The 15,237-nt window shown below is 42.7% G+C and overlaps 2 long non-coding RNA genes across 4 annotated transcripts in view; both read right to left on the bottom strand.

The window, feature by feature from the left end:
- LOC131813682 (uncharacterized) overlaps nt 1–1,201 on the bottom strand; it is a 53,481-nt gene extending 52,280 nt beyond the window's left edge. The window contains exon 1 of the long non-coding RNA XR_009346893.1: nt 470–1,201. This is a non-coding gene — a long non-coding RNA (uncharacterized LOC131813682). The remainder of the gene's footprint in view (nt 1–469) is intronic.
- Nucleotides 1,202–4,349: 3,148 nt separating this feature from the next.
- Nucleotides 4,350–15,237, bottom strand: part of LOC131813767 (uncharacterized) — a 29,789-nt gene continuing 18,901 nt past the window's right edge. For all 3 annotated transcript variants that reach the window (XR_009346960.1, XR_009346959.1, XR_009346958.1), the window contains 3 exons: nt 10,367–10,410; nt 7,638–7,816; nt 4,350–7,248 (listed from right to left, as the gene is read on the bottom strand). This is a non-coding gene — a long non-coding RNA (uncharacterized LOC131813767). The remainder of the gene's footprint in view (nt 7,249–7,637; nt 7,817–10,366; nt 10,411–15,237) is intronic.

Below are 15,237 nucleotides of genomic sequence, written 5' to 3'. Positions count from 1 at the left end.
CGCCGCGCCCGGTTGCTGGCTCCACCCCGGCTCGCGCGCGTCGGGGACGACCCGACTCCCCCGCCGCCCCACCTCCACCTCGCCGGGCCCGCGCTCCAGCCCTTCGCGCTCCCGCCCAACTTTGTTCCCCTGCAAAATGGATGGAGGAGGTTGGGACCGGCCGCTCCGGAGGACCAGCTTCCTTCGGAGGGGCAGTCGCGGCGCCCTCTGCCCTCCTAACCCCGCCTGGGAGGAGGACGTGAACTTTCCGGCTCCCCCCGCAGTCCCAGCCCCGGCCCGGCCGCCTCCGGAACTGGCCACTTTAAACCTCGGACCTGTGGCGCTGCCCTAGTCGGATGTTGTGTTCCCGAAAGTTCTCAAGAGAGGCCAGAAAGCTGGAGGGACGAAGGGGCCGCCCCAGGCCCGAGGCAGCCAGATACTACGGGCGTTAACGAGTAGTCTCGGGAAAGCCGAGGAACAGAAAACTAACCTCGCGCTCCAGCCGTAGAACTCTCTCCGACAGTTTGTTCCATGGGTGAGGCGGCAAACTCTGGCTGAGAGACCTCAAGGTGGGAGGAAATGAGCTGCTGTGGCTCCCGGAGAAGTCCGGTGCGCTGGAGGAGTGACTTGGTGGCGCGTTGCCGAGGGCGGAGGACGCGGCCTCCTCCCGTGGCGCCTTCGAGGCCGAAGGAACCACTGAGCCTCCCGGTCCCCTTCAGCCTTCGCTGAATCTCGCGGTAAAATAAGCAGGTTTTGCAGATCTAACGTCATTTGGGAAAACCACCTTTCCGCCCCAGCGTGTTTCTCCTCTCAAAGGGCCAGGTGCACCGCGGTCCTTCCAGGCGGTCCTCTGAAGGTTGCCTCGAAGTCTCAGGGCCTCTGGACTTGTGGAGGCCCCTCTGGGATCCTGGTGCCCTGAATCCTCCCTCCTCGCATTCACCTGGCGCGCTGCAGCCCAGAGGACTCCTTCTCCCGCACCTCGCCAACCCTTCCCTGGCTTCGCAAGGCCGAGGAGCCCGCTGGATTGCTCCTTCCACGTGCCAGCCCAGCCAGGCCCAACACATTCAGAAATTTCATGTTGGTGATGATCTGATCCTGACTTCGGAAAAGAAGAGCGCTACTGGGCACTGAAGAGCGAGGACAGAAGAGAGGGCGGAGGGAGGATCTTAAGAAATCCCCATGCCCATGAATAGTTCTGCACCGCTCTTTGCCAAGGCCCTATAGTGAAGTAAGATCCAAAGTGCTTTCCGCGCAGCCTAGCAGGCAAACGGTCAGAAGTCTGAGCGGTTGTCAGATCAGTTTGAAGTACATACCGTCAGTCAGGATAAATCAGGGCAGATCTTTGTTCTCCATAATAATGTTTTCCCGTGTTGTAACTACCCAATGAACTTTACAGTCTTCTCACGGATAAGTGTCATTTTTTACTTTGAAATGTTTATGTCTGTTGAACAATTATCTCATTCATGTCAGAGTGCTGAAATTCGATCCAGCCCCAAACTAGCTCACTTAATTGCAAGTACAGATTTTGATACTGAATATATTTGACTGCTCTTTTTTGTTTGTTCTTTCGGATAAATAATAGATGACACAAAAAGTTCCAAGTTCCGAAGCTGAATTTCTAGATGGTTGTGCTACTATTTGGTATATCAGTGTCACAAGACTGACAAAAGCAGTCTCTTTTCTATAAACCCCAGAAAGGCCTTCTTTCTATATATATTTTTGTATCATTACTTTGTTCACTGTACCAGCAGATCCTTTCAGTTCCACCTTAAAATACATCCAGACTACCAACAAGTCCTCCCTTGCCCATAATCACCACCCTGGACCAAGCCACCCATCATCTCTTACCTGGATTATTGCATTGGTCTGCTAACTGCACCCCCCTTTGCACCCTAAAATATTTATATTTTTATGTAATATTTTATCACCAGAACAAAAGGAGGGATCCTATTATAACCTAAATCAGATCATGTCTCTGTGCCCAAAGCCTCCCAGTGGCTTCCCACTTGACAAAAGAATAAAAACCAAATTCCTTTCATTGGCCTACAAGACTCTACAGGATTCATGGCACCTGGGTGGCTCAGTGGGTTAAAGCCTCTGCCTTTGGCTCAGGTCATGATCTCAGGTTCCTGGGATTGACTCTCATATTGAGCTCCCTGCTCGGTGGGGAGCCTGCTTCCCTTCCTCACTCTCTGCCTGCCTCTCTGCCTGCTTGTGATCTCTCTCTGTCAAATAAATAAATAAAATCTTCAAAAAAAAAGAAGACACTACAGGATTGGAGCTGCCCCCTAGCACCTCTCCACCCTTCTGCTGCCACTTGACCAGGAGCTTGCCGGCTTTAGCCACCTTAGCCCCCACCCCCCCACCCCCATTTGCTCAGGACCTTTGCACTTCCTATCCCCTTTGCTAAAAGACATACCCTCCCCCGCCTTATCTTCCTCACCTTATTCAGAGGCCTACCTCCTCACCTTCTTCAAAACTCTATAGCCAGACCTTCCCTTGATCACTTTATTTAATACAACACAGCCCCACCCAAGCAGCTTCCCCTTCTCTGTTTTGTTTCCCTGAATTAGAATGCAAACAGAGAGTTCAGGGAGTTAGCTTGATTCATAACCACATCCCCAGTGCCTAGAACAGGAGTGGTATATAATAGTCATTCAAGGAGTATCTGCTGCTCACTGGCTCATTTGACCAATATACATTAAGGGCCCTCTACTGTGTTCCAGGTAGCTTGTTAAAAAACAATCTCTGCCTTCTCAAAGCTTACAACAGTATGGTGAGGATGAGAGATAATAAGTATATAGACAGGTAAGTTCACTTTAGGTAGAGATAAATGTCATGAATACAATTGTGAAAAGAGATAGTATCTTCACTGTCAGCCCCTCTACTTTGTATAGACTGGCGGGGAGGGCCTCTCCATGAAAGTGACATTTGAGCTAAATAACAAGAGAGAGAGAACCGTGGGAAGCTCTGGAGGCAGAGCATTCAAGGCAGAGGGCAAAGCTAGTTAAAGGCATCTAGGTAAAGAATGAGTTTGGTACAGTTCACAGTAGAAGTTTATCTATGGTTATCATCTGCTTGTATCTTGTGAATCTTCAAAGTACCCCTGAAGAGGTGAGTATCAGCTCAATCGTGAGAGATACTGCTTGCCTGCACAGCAGCGGCATGCTACCTTTGGTCTCTCCGGTGGACATAACCCATTCATCCACCACAAGCAAGTCTACCACAGGAAGACACTGGGATTTCCTTACAGAAGTCTAGGCTGTGCATGAGAGGCATGATAATGAATGGCACAGGTGATCTGAGACTGAAGGAATACTTTCTGGTCAATTTGGTATGTTCTATTTCTTGTCTGTTGGTTAGTAACATGAAATTAAAGAGGAAGTGTGATTGGGGAACTTAAAAGCTGGGACCTAAGGGCCTGCGTGTTTATGAGTGAAAGGAGGGCCTGAACTCTGGCTTCTTGTGTATGTTAAATATGCTTAAGGTAAGGGAGGAGTTGGGAGATCGCCAGCGCTGGGTCTGGTCTCAGTCCAGTTTCTGGTGATGGGAGAGGGATGCTCACTGTTCCTCTGCAAGTGACTCTTTGGACTTGCCTAAATAAGAGTGCTTTTTCCTTTCACCCTACAGTGTAAGGTACTGGAAACATCTCTGATCTACATTCTCATCCGATGTCCATCTCCCCTCCACGTACCACCTTCTCCTCCAGTCAACTTCCTCCCTACTGTGCCCCCCATGAACTTGGCAAATATTCTGCACACTAAAGATCTGAGCAAGGAAGTAAGGACGGTTATGAGAAGTACGAAGTTAAAAGGGGAAGAAGAGCTGAGTGAAATGAAGTGAGTGCCTCGGAGGATTGAATGAATTTAACATAAACGATCAATAAACTATAAAGCACCATTCAAATGTCAAAACCACGATTTCCCACTGCCTGTCAGAGTGCCTGACGAGCCTTCCCAATAAATAGTGGAGGAATAAGTGAATCGCAAAAAACACTGAAATGAATGCTGCGAGGAGAGGGGAGAAGAGAGAGAATCGCAAATTATCCCAAACAAATGTTTTGTTCATTTATCATCCTCCCAAAGTGTGTGAGTCCCTTCCGTGTGCAGCCTTTAAAATTCAATGATGTGTTGGTTTCAGAAAAAGGAAAGACCTGGATACTGAACTTGAAGTAAAGCCGGGTACAGAAGAGTCTTAATAAACACTCAGTACAATATACACCACATCTAATCCTTAAAAAAGAGAGAGAAAATGTTAAATGAGGGACATGGCCAACGTCTAGGACATGGCCTAGAAAATGAAAGAAACCCCAACATCACTACGATGTGACTTTTATACTTAATAGAACCAAACACAGGAAGAAACATTAATAATGTTGGAAATTTTTAACTTTTTATTTCCATAGCCTTACAAACAATGTCTGAGACTTTTCCCGGACACAAGTAATAATATAACAGTAGGCATCCCTAGAGCACTTCCTATGTGCTGACCCTGTTAGATCCACCCAGGCACTGGCACATTTCACCTATGAGGCTAGTCCTATTAACCACCCTATTCTTGGAAAAGCATATGAGCAAATGAGTGGTGGAGCTGGGATTTGAGCCCAGGCAATCTATCTTCCAAATTGATGCTTTTAAATGCCATTTTTCCAGCTTCTCACTTCTTCAAATGCTTTACATGCACGAAAGAAATTGGTTCTATTATTTTCCCCACTTTACCAATGAGGTATCCAAGACAAAGAGAGGTTTGGTAACTTGACCAACAGCCGTTTATCCCTGGTAGGAGCGGAAATGGCCCTCAAGCTCCCTGTGCTTGTGAGCTATACGGGTGGTGACTGAAAACTCAAAGGAGCTGCCCTGGAAGGACTAGGACTAGGAAGGAGTGAAGTCTTGGCTCCCTTCTGCCTTCTAGCTGTAGCACAATCTTGCCTCCAGGAGAAATCTCCAAGGACGCATTTGAGCCCACAGACAGAATGGACTCATTATTGCTCTACTCTTCACCCAACCCAGTCCTACACAAGATAAATATGACTTCATTCCTGGCCTCCTAAAATACCATAAAGGTTTAAAGCACTGGGTTCTTAGTATGTTTATTTACTCTGATCTCATTAACTCTAGACAAGGATTAAGTGAGTCGGTGAAAACTGCTGAGACCTGGTTCCAGTATTCCAAAGCAAGCAGCATCCGTTGGTCTTCTGGGGCTTGTGAAATTAAACAAATGAATTCTACTGGTGGCTTTCCATATCAAGCTGAGTACAGAAATAACTGGCCCTCACACACACACAGGTGACTCTGGAATTTCTCTTCAAGACTAATTATTAACATCACTGATGTTTCCTAAGAACTTGAAGGCCTTGGCTTCGGACTGTGGGACTTCACCTGGAGGTTAACCATGAATGAGTTACCACATTCTGTTCCTGCACCCCACTGTTTTGAGGGGTTTTCTATTGTCAGCTTCACCTGATAATCACAACTGTGTCAGCAGGTGTCATTCAACAGTGTCCCAAACGCAGGCAGGAGCTCAGAAAGGTTAGGTGACTTCCACTGCCCCTCAGGGAGCAGCAGAAGGCAAAGGTGCCTCACAGGGAGATGGATGCCCGGCAGGGAGGCCAACAGATGCTTCGTGACTCAACGTTCAGTGCTCTTCCGGCTCATCAGCAGCCCTGTCAAATCTACTCCATTTCATGCCCCACAGGAGGGTTGTCATTCAAAATAATCACCTTGGAGACTATATGCTTATTTGGGAAATGTCAGAATAGCTCACCGATTTATCTGTTGAGGAATTTTCTTCTGAGCTTGTTTACAGAAGAACATCATTGCCTTACTTTATATGTATGCCAGATTTGGGGTCAATCTCTTTACAAGGCTATAAAACAAGGCACCTCTCCACAGGACAGACCCACGTGTCTGAGAATAAATTAGGACAAAGCCAGTTTTCACAAGCGTGAAATTAAGGTGATGATTATCAGGTACTCACCTTTTGACACTGGGCTTTAAGGATCTCATCCCTGGAGTTCTCTATATGCTGAATAGTACTGAGGTTAGGTTTTGCAGAAAAAGGAAGGGCTGATTCAACCGCAGAGATTTTAATGTGTGGTTCCAGAAAGTCTGCATATTTCACTGTGAGGTTTGGACAAGAAGCCAAGCCACTGGCTAGAATATAATGGGCGACTTCTTATATAATTGTAAGATCATTTGTTTGATAAAATTAAGTGGGGGGAGGGAACCTTCCCTAATTTGCTTTCCAGTTACTGCGGAAATATGCATGATATTTCACAGTAAGGAAATGGCCTCAGACTCTGCTAAACTTTAAATTGATACTGCCTATTATGACTTATGTTTAGAAAATAAGTTTCTTATCCTCAAGTGTATGAGAAAATCATACACTTTGGAGTTGGGTGAACCCAATATGCTTCTACTGGCTTTGTTATTTAAAATCTAAGAGTTGGGGCAGAATTCTTTAAATATTGTGAATTTCAGCTCTTTATCTTAAAATACAGCAAAAACACTGGACTCTTATGAGATTAAGTAAGATGATGGAGAGCGCTGCATTTCGCTGTGTCTGGCAGATAATGGGCACATCATAAACATGGTGCCACCTTCCAGTTCCTGTCTCCATCACACTTCTATAATCCAAACAGTTCCTTGCTGAATACGCTTATCTTGAGAGTTTCATTACCTTTTCCCCTTGGATGACATCTCTAGTAGTTTTATCAGTAGTGTCTTAAGTATATCTTAAGAGTATTGTAGTGTCTTAAGAGTATCTTAACTGATACTCTCTAGTAGTATCAGTAGTGTCTTGAGGTCTACAACATTTCATCTGCTATTCCCTCTTCCTCTCAGAAGTCAGTAATTTCCAAAATAAATTTGCCCTCAGGTTCAAAGATTTAGTCAAAATCTAGACAGCTCAGAGGTTTCAGTGTCGGGGCTCATTTGTCATCCTAGGCTTTGCAACAATTAATAAAATGGCTTGGTTTTATTCTGAACTAAAAGTTCAGCCACCGGCAACACCTGGGAGGGGGAGTCTAGGTGGCAGGGGGCAGAGGTTAGACGGCATAAAGGAAGTCTAAGGAAACTCCAGGTGTCCTGAAAATCCAAAGACAGTGACTTCCTTGCTGTGCCCAGCCCAGGAGCCTAAGCCAGGCAATGATGAAGAATCGGGCCTAACCAGGGTAGAGCAGCAAGAGCACCAGCTCAGATGGCAACTGCAGTGTTTCCCCGCAACTTCCGGGGTCCAGCAGGTCCCCAAGAGGAAGAACACGTGTGTGCCCTGCAAAGGAAACAGAAGTTGTACGTCGATTGTAGCACACATTACTGGAAGAGAGAGCAACCATATGAAAGAAGTTTAGTGCCTCTTCACATTGCATTCAACATCCCTTTAAATATTTATAAAGCGCCAGCTATGTGCCTGATCTTGTTGGAAGTCACCATGGCTCTAGAGGTCTATGGCCCATGAGAATCTGCACAGTATCAGAGTGAATGGCCACCCGTAGGGCTGTCGAGAGTTTCCATGTCACACAGGAACATCATAGGGCAGGAAGATACCTTCCTGTGTCAGTTATCATCCTCCAAAGGAAAAGAACCAACAGGATGGATATCTATATCTAAATATCTGTCATTTGATAGATAAAGATAAAGACTGATTTTAAATTAGCTCACATGATTAGGGGGCGGGTAAGCAAAACTTTTGTAAAGCCAGCAGGCTGGAAACTCGAGCCTTGAGATGGAATTCTTCTTTGGGAAACCTCAGTCTTCTGTTCTTTTGACCTTCTGTTGACTGGATGAGGCCCTGTTGACTGGATGAGGCCCAGCTGCATTATGGAAGATCATCTCCTTTACTAAAATGAAATAATTGTAAATGTTAATCACATCTTCAAAATATCTTCACAGCCATTGTCTAAACAATGGGGCACCAGAGACTAGTCAAGTTGACATGGAAAACTAACCACCACACCTTCCAAACAGTGTCCTATTTCATGAAACTGAGCTTCTTTTTTTGTTTGTTTGGTTTTTGGGTTTTTGTTGTTGTTGTTGTTTTGCAAATGAATATTTTCTTGTCTTTTTTGTGTGTGTGTGGTATATAAACATATATTTTTATCCCAGGGGTACAGGTCTGTGAATCGCCAGGTTTACACACTTCACAGCACTCACCAAAGCACATACCCTCCCCAATGTCCATAACCCCACCCCCCTTCTCTCAACCTCCCTCCCCCCAGCAACCCTCAGTTTGTTTTGTGAGATTAAGAGTCACTTATGGTTTGTCTCCCTCCCAATCCCATCTTGTTTCATTTATTCTTCTCCTGCCCACTTAAGCCCCCATGTTGCATCACCACTTCCTCATATCAGGGAGATCATATGATAGTTGTCTTTCTCCGCTTAACTTATTTCGCTAAGCATGATACGCTCTAGAAACTGAGCTTCTTTTGAGGAAAGATGGCTGTTGGTCAGCAAAAAGCCACAGGTTCATAAGCTGTAAAGAACCGAAACTACATGCATGTAGTAGAGCGTCTGCAACTGCAGGTTCAGCTCCCTTAGTCACTTCAGACGGACTTTGGAGTCCAAGCTGTGAATAGATGAGCTCCGGGGGTCTCTCTCTTGGCTGTGTAGCTTAGGGACAGGAGGAAGCCCTTTCCTGCATTTACAGCCCATAAACCCAGGTACAGTAGGTATGTGGACACACTGCACTGTATCTAAATGCTCCTTTATTAATAAAGATGTTCTTTATTATTAATTCATCTTTTATGTATCATTTATATATGACTCTGTTAAGGGGGTATAATGAGATACAGTGGAGGAAAGCTTTTCATAACTAATCTGACAGTGCCCAGCCACCTCCAAAAAATCACTTTTCACACCCACCTATGTACCTCTCTATGCCTTCAGTCTCTAGGCTATATAGGAAGAGAGTGTTAAAGGATCTACTTTTTCTACCCATGAATGAGACACAAACCAATGTTGTTCAGCTTTCCAAGGAGAGAGAAAAGATAGTTACCATAAAGTAAAGGCTAGAAACTTGACCACCGCCTCCAAAAAATTCCAGAATGGATTATTAAATAGACTGTGGACTTTTTAGAGCGAGAACTGACTACTGGAAACAGTATCAGATAACTTCTACCAAGTCATCTCTAACAAAACACTTTTACTTCTTGAGCTGCATTGCTAATCTCATGCAATGTAGTAATACTGCATCATAGTATATTATATTTTTACAAGTTCTTTGAGAGCTCGATCATAATATCTTTTTGGACAATTTAGGGAGAGAGGCTGGATTTAATTATCAATTACATGGGCACATTGTTGGTAAGATAGGTCTATTCAAGATTGTTGATGAATGGAACAATGTCAAAGTGAAGAGAAAGGGGTAGGAACAAGGTTCTGTTTAAGCTCTTTTCTACTAAACTTTTATCAGCAAATTAAATGAATATACGACAATCATGTTAACAAAATTTATAGATGACACACATCTTGCTGGGCTCACCAATCCAACAAATATGGAATTAACATTCAAAATCATCCACAGAGGCTTTAGTAACAAAAAGAAACAAAGAGAGAAAGTAACAGGGATAAATGTATATCATACAGTTGTTTAAGATGCAGCTTAGCAGAAGGTCATGTGAAAAATTATCTGGAACTCTGCAGCAGTTGCAAGTTCAAGAAGCAAATAAGATGGAATATCTGTAACACAGATACACACACACACACGCACATACACAGGCACACCAAATACAATAGCTTTTAAAAGCTGGAAAGAACCCCAGAAATTATTCAAATCAAATCCCTCATTTTACAGAGAAAAGCTGAGCATGCAATCATAGAAACACAGTAACTGATAGTAAAACCAGTATTTATGTCTTATTGTAGACATCAAAACTTTGAGTTGTTTTTATTGTGGTCTTGATTTGCATTTCCCTGATGACTAGTGATGTTAAGCACCTTTCCATATACCTTTTCAATGGCCATCTGGATGTCTTCTTTGGAAAAATATCTATTCAATTATTTTGCCTACTTTTTAGTAGGTTATTTGGGTTTTTGCTATTAGGGTATAGAAGTTTCTTATGTGTTTTGGATATTAACCCTTATCAGATATAAGATCTGCAAATATTTTCACCCATTCCAAAGGTTGCCTTTTCATTTTGTTGATTGTTTCTTTTTCTGTGCAGAAGATTTTTTAGTTCAATATTGTCCCACTGGTCTATTTTTACTTATATTATCCAAATATCCACTGATGGATGAATAAAGAAAATGTGGTATATACATTAAATGAAATATTATTTAGCCTTAGAAAAAGAAGGAAATCATGCCATTGGGACATGGATGAACCTGGAGCACATTATGCCAAGTGAAATAAGCTAGACATGAAAGGACAAATACTACATGATATCACTTACCTGTCAAACTCCCAGAAACGGAACAGAATAGTGGTTCCTAGGGGCTGGGAGTAGGAAGAAATAGAGAGAGGTTAGTCAAACAGCACAAAGTTCAATTACATGAAATGAATAGATCCTTAGAGATCTACAGTACAGTACAGTGCCTATAGTTAACAATACCATATCATGTACTCAAAGTTTTGCTAAGAGTGTAGGTTTTATGTTCAGTGTTAACACAAATAATAACAATAAAGAAAAAAGTTATTTCAATAGGCAACAGTTATTTCAAAGAGCATAAGCAAGATTTTGAGGAATACAAAAACCATATAATGGCAAGAGATTTTTAGTTTAGCCTAGCATATAGTAGAATCGCCTAGAGGGGGTTCTATTTGAGGTAGCATGGCAGCTATATTCTTCCCAATACCAAATAGCAAAACTAAGATCTATAAGTAGAAGTTAAAAAGGAAAATTCGGGTGTAGCTATGAAAACCTTTTGAACAACTGAAGCCACCCGTTGATGGGAAACGCCACTTCAACAAGAATTGTATTCCCAGGCACCTGGGTGGCTCAGTGGGTTAAAGCCTCTGCCTTCGGCTTAAGTCATGATCCCAGGGTCCTGGAATCGAGCCCCACATCAGGCTCTCTGCTCGGTGGGGAGCCTGCTTCCTCCTATCTCTGTGCCTTGCCTCTCTGCCTACTTGTAATCTCTCTCTGTCAAATAAATATATAAAATCTTTAAAAAAAAAAAAAAAAAAAGAAGAAGAATTGTTTCCCCATTCCTGTGATAGATCTAAGCTCTAGGCCCACTGAAAACAATTGACATAAACGGGATTCAGAATTTGGGTGAAGAAGGTACAGTAGATGATCTACTTCCTTTCTATTTCTTTCTTTTTTTTTTTTTAAGATACATTTTTTTGACACAGAGAGAGAGAGAGAGAGTACAAGTAGGCAGAGTGGCAGGCAGAGGGGAGAAGGAGAAGCAGGCTCCCCACTGAGCAGGGATCCTGATGCAGGGCTCGGATCCCAGGACCCTAAGATCACAACCTGAGCCGAAGACTGGCACTTAACCAACTGAACCACGCAGGCCCCTCTTCCTTTCTATTTCTAAGATTCTATAATTTCAGACAACTGCCTCACCAACTTCTTATGCAAAAATAAAAAGGATTTTTTTTTCTCATTTCCTCTCCCATTTTCAGGGATCAAAACTTGATTTAACACCTCTAATTTTAGAGAACTTACAATCATAATCAATAGCTAATATGCCTTATACATTCCCCATGTGCCAGGATACATGGCAAACAGTAGACCAATGATGCCTTAAATGTCCACATACCTAGTGATTACCAGATTTGGGGGGAAAAAAAAGTCAGGATTTTCTTCTTGTTGTTGAATATATGACTAAATGTGAGGGCCATGCTCTCGTTATGATCAAATATTTCCAAAGTGTTTTATAATCATTTTTATTCATTTACTTAAATAAATTCAACGATACAAGTATAACAAGTGAACATTTACTAATAAATCTAGTTTTATAAGTACATTAAAGTGGAATTAAAAGCCTATTAAAAATCAGTGCCAATCCACATAATTTAAATCTTTATTACACAAATTGATTTTTTAATTATATTGGTTTCTCTCCTGTTCATTCTAATAAAATCTTATATTATTGACCCCTTATGCTATATAAAAACTGAAGCAAAAAAAAAACCTGAAGCAATCAAGTATTTAGCAAAATCCATAGAATTTTGTAATGCAGAATAAATTTTAATGTAAAATATGGACTTCAGTTTAGACTAATGTATCCATCGTCACATCAGTTCTAACAAATACATTACACCAATGGAAACACAGAAGAAACTTCAGAGGTGGGGAGTTTATGGGAACTCTTTGTACTTTTTTTTCAATTTTTCTGTAAACCTAAAACTGCTCTAAGAAATGAAGTCTGGTAATTTAAAAAAAAAAAAAAAAAAGAAAGAAAGAAAAGATTGAAGCAGTCAGGGGCACCTGAGTGGCTGGTTGGTTGAGTCTCCACTTTCAGCTCAGGTCATGATCCTGGAGTCCCAGAGTCAAGCCCTACGGCAGGCTATCCACTCAGTGGGGAGTCTGCTTCTCCCTCATACCCTCCTCCTCATGCTGTCTCTCTCACACACTCTCTAATAAACAAAATCTTTAAAAAAATAAAAAATTGAAGCAAACTTTCATCAGCCCTTTGATTAATTACAATTAAGCCATGCCCCCAAAAGTGTCTATCACCCTGCATTTATCACTGTTTGCAAATATCTCAGCCATAGAAATATAGAGATACTAAAGATAGAAAGAGGCAGCTCTCAATTATAACTGTCCCAATGTGTGACATCATCACAATCTGGAAGCTTAGCTTTCCCCTACCCAATTTAACACAGGACTGGGTGTTTTTAATATATCCTAAGGAGAGTGGGAGGGTTGTTCCATGAATTTTATACATATTTGGACTATCCGATCCCTATTCCTAATAGAATCTCCATCACCCTTCCAATTCTTCTAGCCCTCTAATTAGACATTATATCAGCCCATCCCAACTGGCCCCAAGGACTCATGTTGTTTGCACAGTGAAAGTAGCTGTCACCAGGCCTGGAGTGCCTGTCACGTGCAAGGCCCTGAGCCGGGTTCTGGGGACACTGCCGTGTCTAAAGCAGGCGGCCTTCCTCTCCTCGGCAGAGAAGAAAAACATCACAGGAATTTTACAATAAATAAACTATGTTTATCACACTCACAGTGTTCACACAAAAAATACCGATTGAATGAATGAATTCAACTGATTAAGAACATGGATTCAGTTTCACTTTTCTCCTCCTACCTACTACCTAGAAAATGTTTACTAAGAAAAAAAATAGCATAGACAGAATAACATGTGCATATCCAAAGTGCTTAAACTGAATATGTTTAAAATATTGATATAATCACTTAGTTGATGTCCTAAGTTTCAAATAAGGCCTATTTTTTTTTTTTTAATTTAAGAGGAGTATTTTTCCCTGGTTAGCAGCTTCAAGTGACCAGAGGACTCTCCTGCGTGTTTTGTGAGAGCACCTCAGGAAGGCTGGCTACGTGTGTTAAGTATTTAAATGTTCTGACCAAACTTCTGAGGTTCGGTTCAGAGGAGTAGCGAGGGAACTCTCTGTTCTGTCAGCAGGATAAGGCAGTAACTGCACACCCTGTCCGAGAACATCAAAAGGCATGTGTTTGTTTGGTTTTCTGCCAGCTCTTTCCAGCTACTCAGGTGAGGCTCGGAGTTGGACATACCCAGGGAGGGAGCGGCAGGTGTGGGCAAGGGAGTGATGAAGACGACGGAATGCATCCAAGTGGTGCACGGCGGGGAAAGGAGGGCACGAGTGGGGCCTTCTCAAAATAGCACTTGAAGACATAGGATTATGCTTCACTATTCTTTTCTCCTCAAAGGAGGAGTTCAGGGAGCCAATGGAGCACATAACAGGGTTTCTAACCAAGAGGGAATAATAGAAAGATCATTTCCCACCTCTCGCCTTTGCTGTCTCTCAGTGTGTCTCTCGCCTCCTTTATTAACACGACATGCCTGGAGCCCACTGCTTCGGGGCTACTGGAAGAACAGAGCCTTTTCAGCTTCCCCTGGATTAATCAATATTCCTTTCACTTCAATTCTCTTTCGACCTTCAAAAGTAACCTTTATGGGTGACTTGTCCTCTTGCTGGTGTGAAAGGGATTGGATTGCTGGATTTGATCATCATGTTATTTCTATTTCTGTCTGGCTAAACACTAAAATCCTAACTCCAAAGTCAGAACAAAAAGCAGGTCCTTATTCCTCTAACCAAAATAGTTCCTTAGCAGGGAAATGAGACTCAAGAAATACAAGTATACCCCTGGGGATAAAAATAAATGTTTATACAAAATTAAAAAAAAAATACGAGTAAGACAAAAAACAGTGTTGATTTTATTTCCAATGACCCAATTACAATGAGGAGTCGTATCACCGCCCCCGACAGTGACCTGTGCTGGTAACCTGGAGGAAGGCAGGCACCTGTTCCAGGTGTCCCGCCCAACACTTCCACAGCAATCTCTTTGGCCCAAACTCAGTCATGGAGCCACATCCTCCCTGTGGGACCACCAGGAGGGGGGCAGCACAGCCACCAGCAGGTTCCAGAACACATCGTCCAGACAGTGGAAAGTTTCTGTCCCCTTAGTCTCAAGGCATGTGAAAGTCCCCAAAGGATCCTTCCATTCATACCATCCTGCTCAAAGGAGAGTATCCTGGGAACTGTCACTGTGCTCTCTGCTTACGAATCTCTCTTTCTCTTTCTTGCCAGCCCCACGTCACCCTCAACTTCAAGCCTTCACAGCACAGAGGCTATTCCATTTTATTTTTGTATCTGAAATACATGAGCTTGCTCAGTAAAAGTTTGGCCAGTGCATGAATGAGTCAGTGCGTGAACAGCTAAACTGGACAGGGGAATCTGAAGGAAGACCTGAAGAAGACATATGTTCCAAGGATCTAATTTGCCCAATTGGCTTATTTTGGGTTTTTTTGAAAAATCACAATTTATTTAGTTTTTCATTTTTTCCCTCCTCAAATTGTTTTATCCAGTGGGAAGAGAATTTTTTAAAATTTTAATATTTAGAATTGCTAAATTTTCAATCCGATGCCCTGATAAAATCTTTTCTCTGAAGGCCCAGTGAACATAAATATGAAAGTGGTTTATGAATTTAGAATTTAGAACCAAAAATGTTTACGATGTGCTTATCCACAAGCACTGGGTGGGAGAAAATCTTCCAGAAAAGCTGAACAAACAGGGATTCCTATCAGCTACTTATCATCTAGCTCAAGATATTTAGCATGAGACTATAAACAGATCCCATACATTTTCCTCCTGTGCGGCTATAGA

Source organism: Mustela lutreola, chromosome 13 (assembly GCF_030435805.1).
Source record: "Mustela lutreola isolate mMusLut2 chromosome 13, mMusLut2.pri, whole genome shotgun sequence".
In the NCBI taxonomy this organism is placed as follows: domain Eukaryota; kingdom Metazoa; phylum Chordata; class Mammalia; order Carnivora; family Mustelidae; genus Mustela; species Mustela lutreola.
This window is presented reverse-complemented; position numbering and strand designations above follow the sequence as displayed.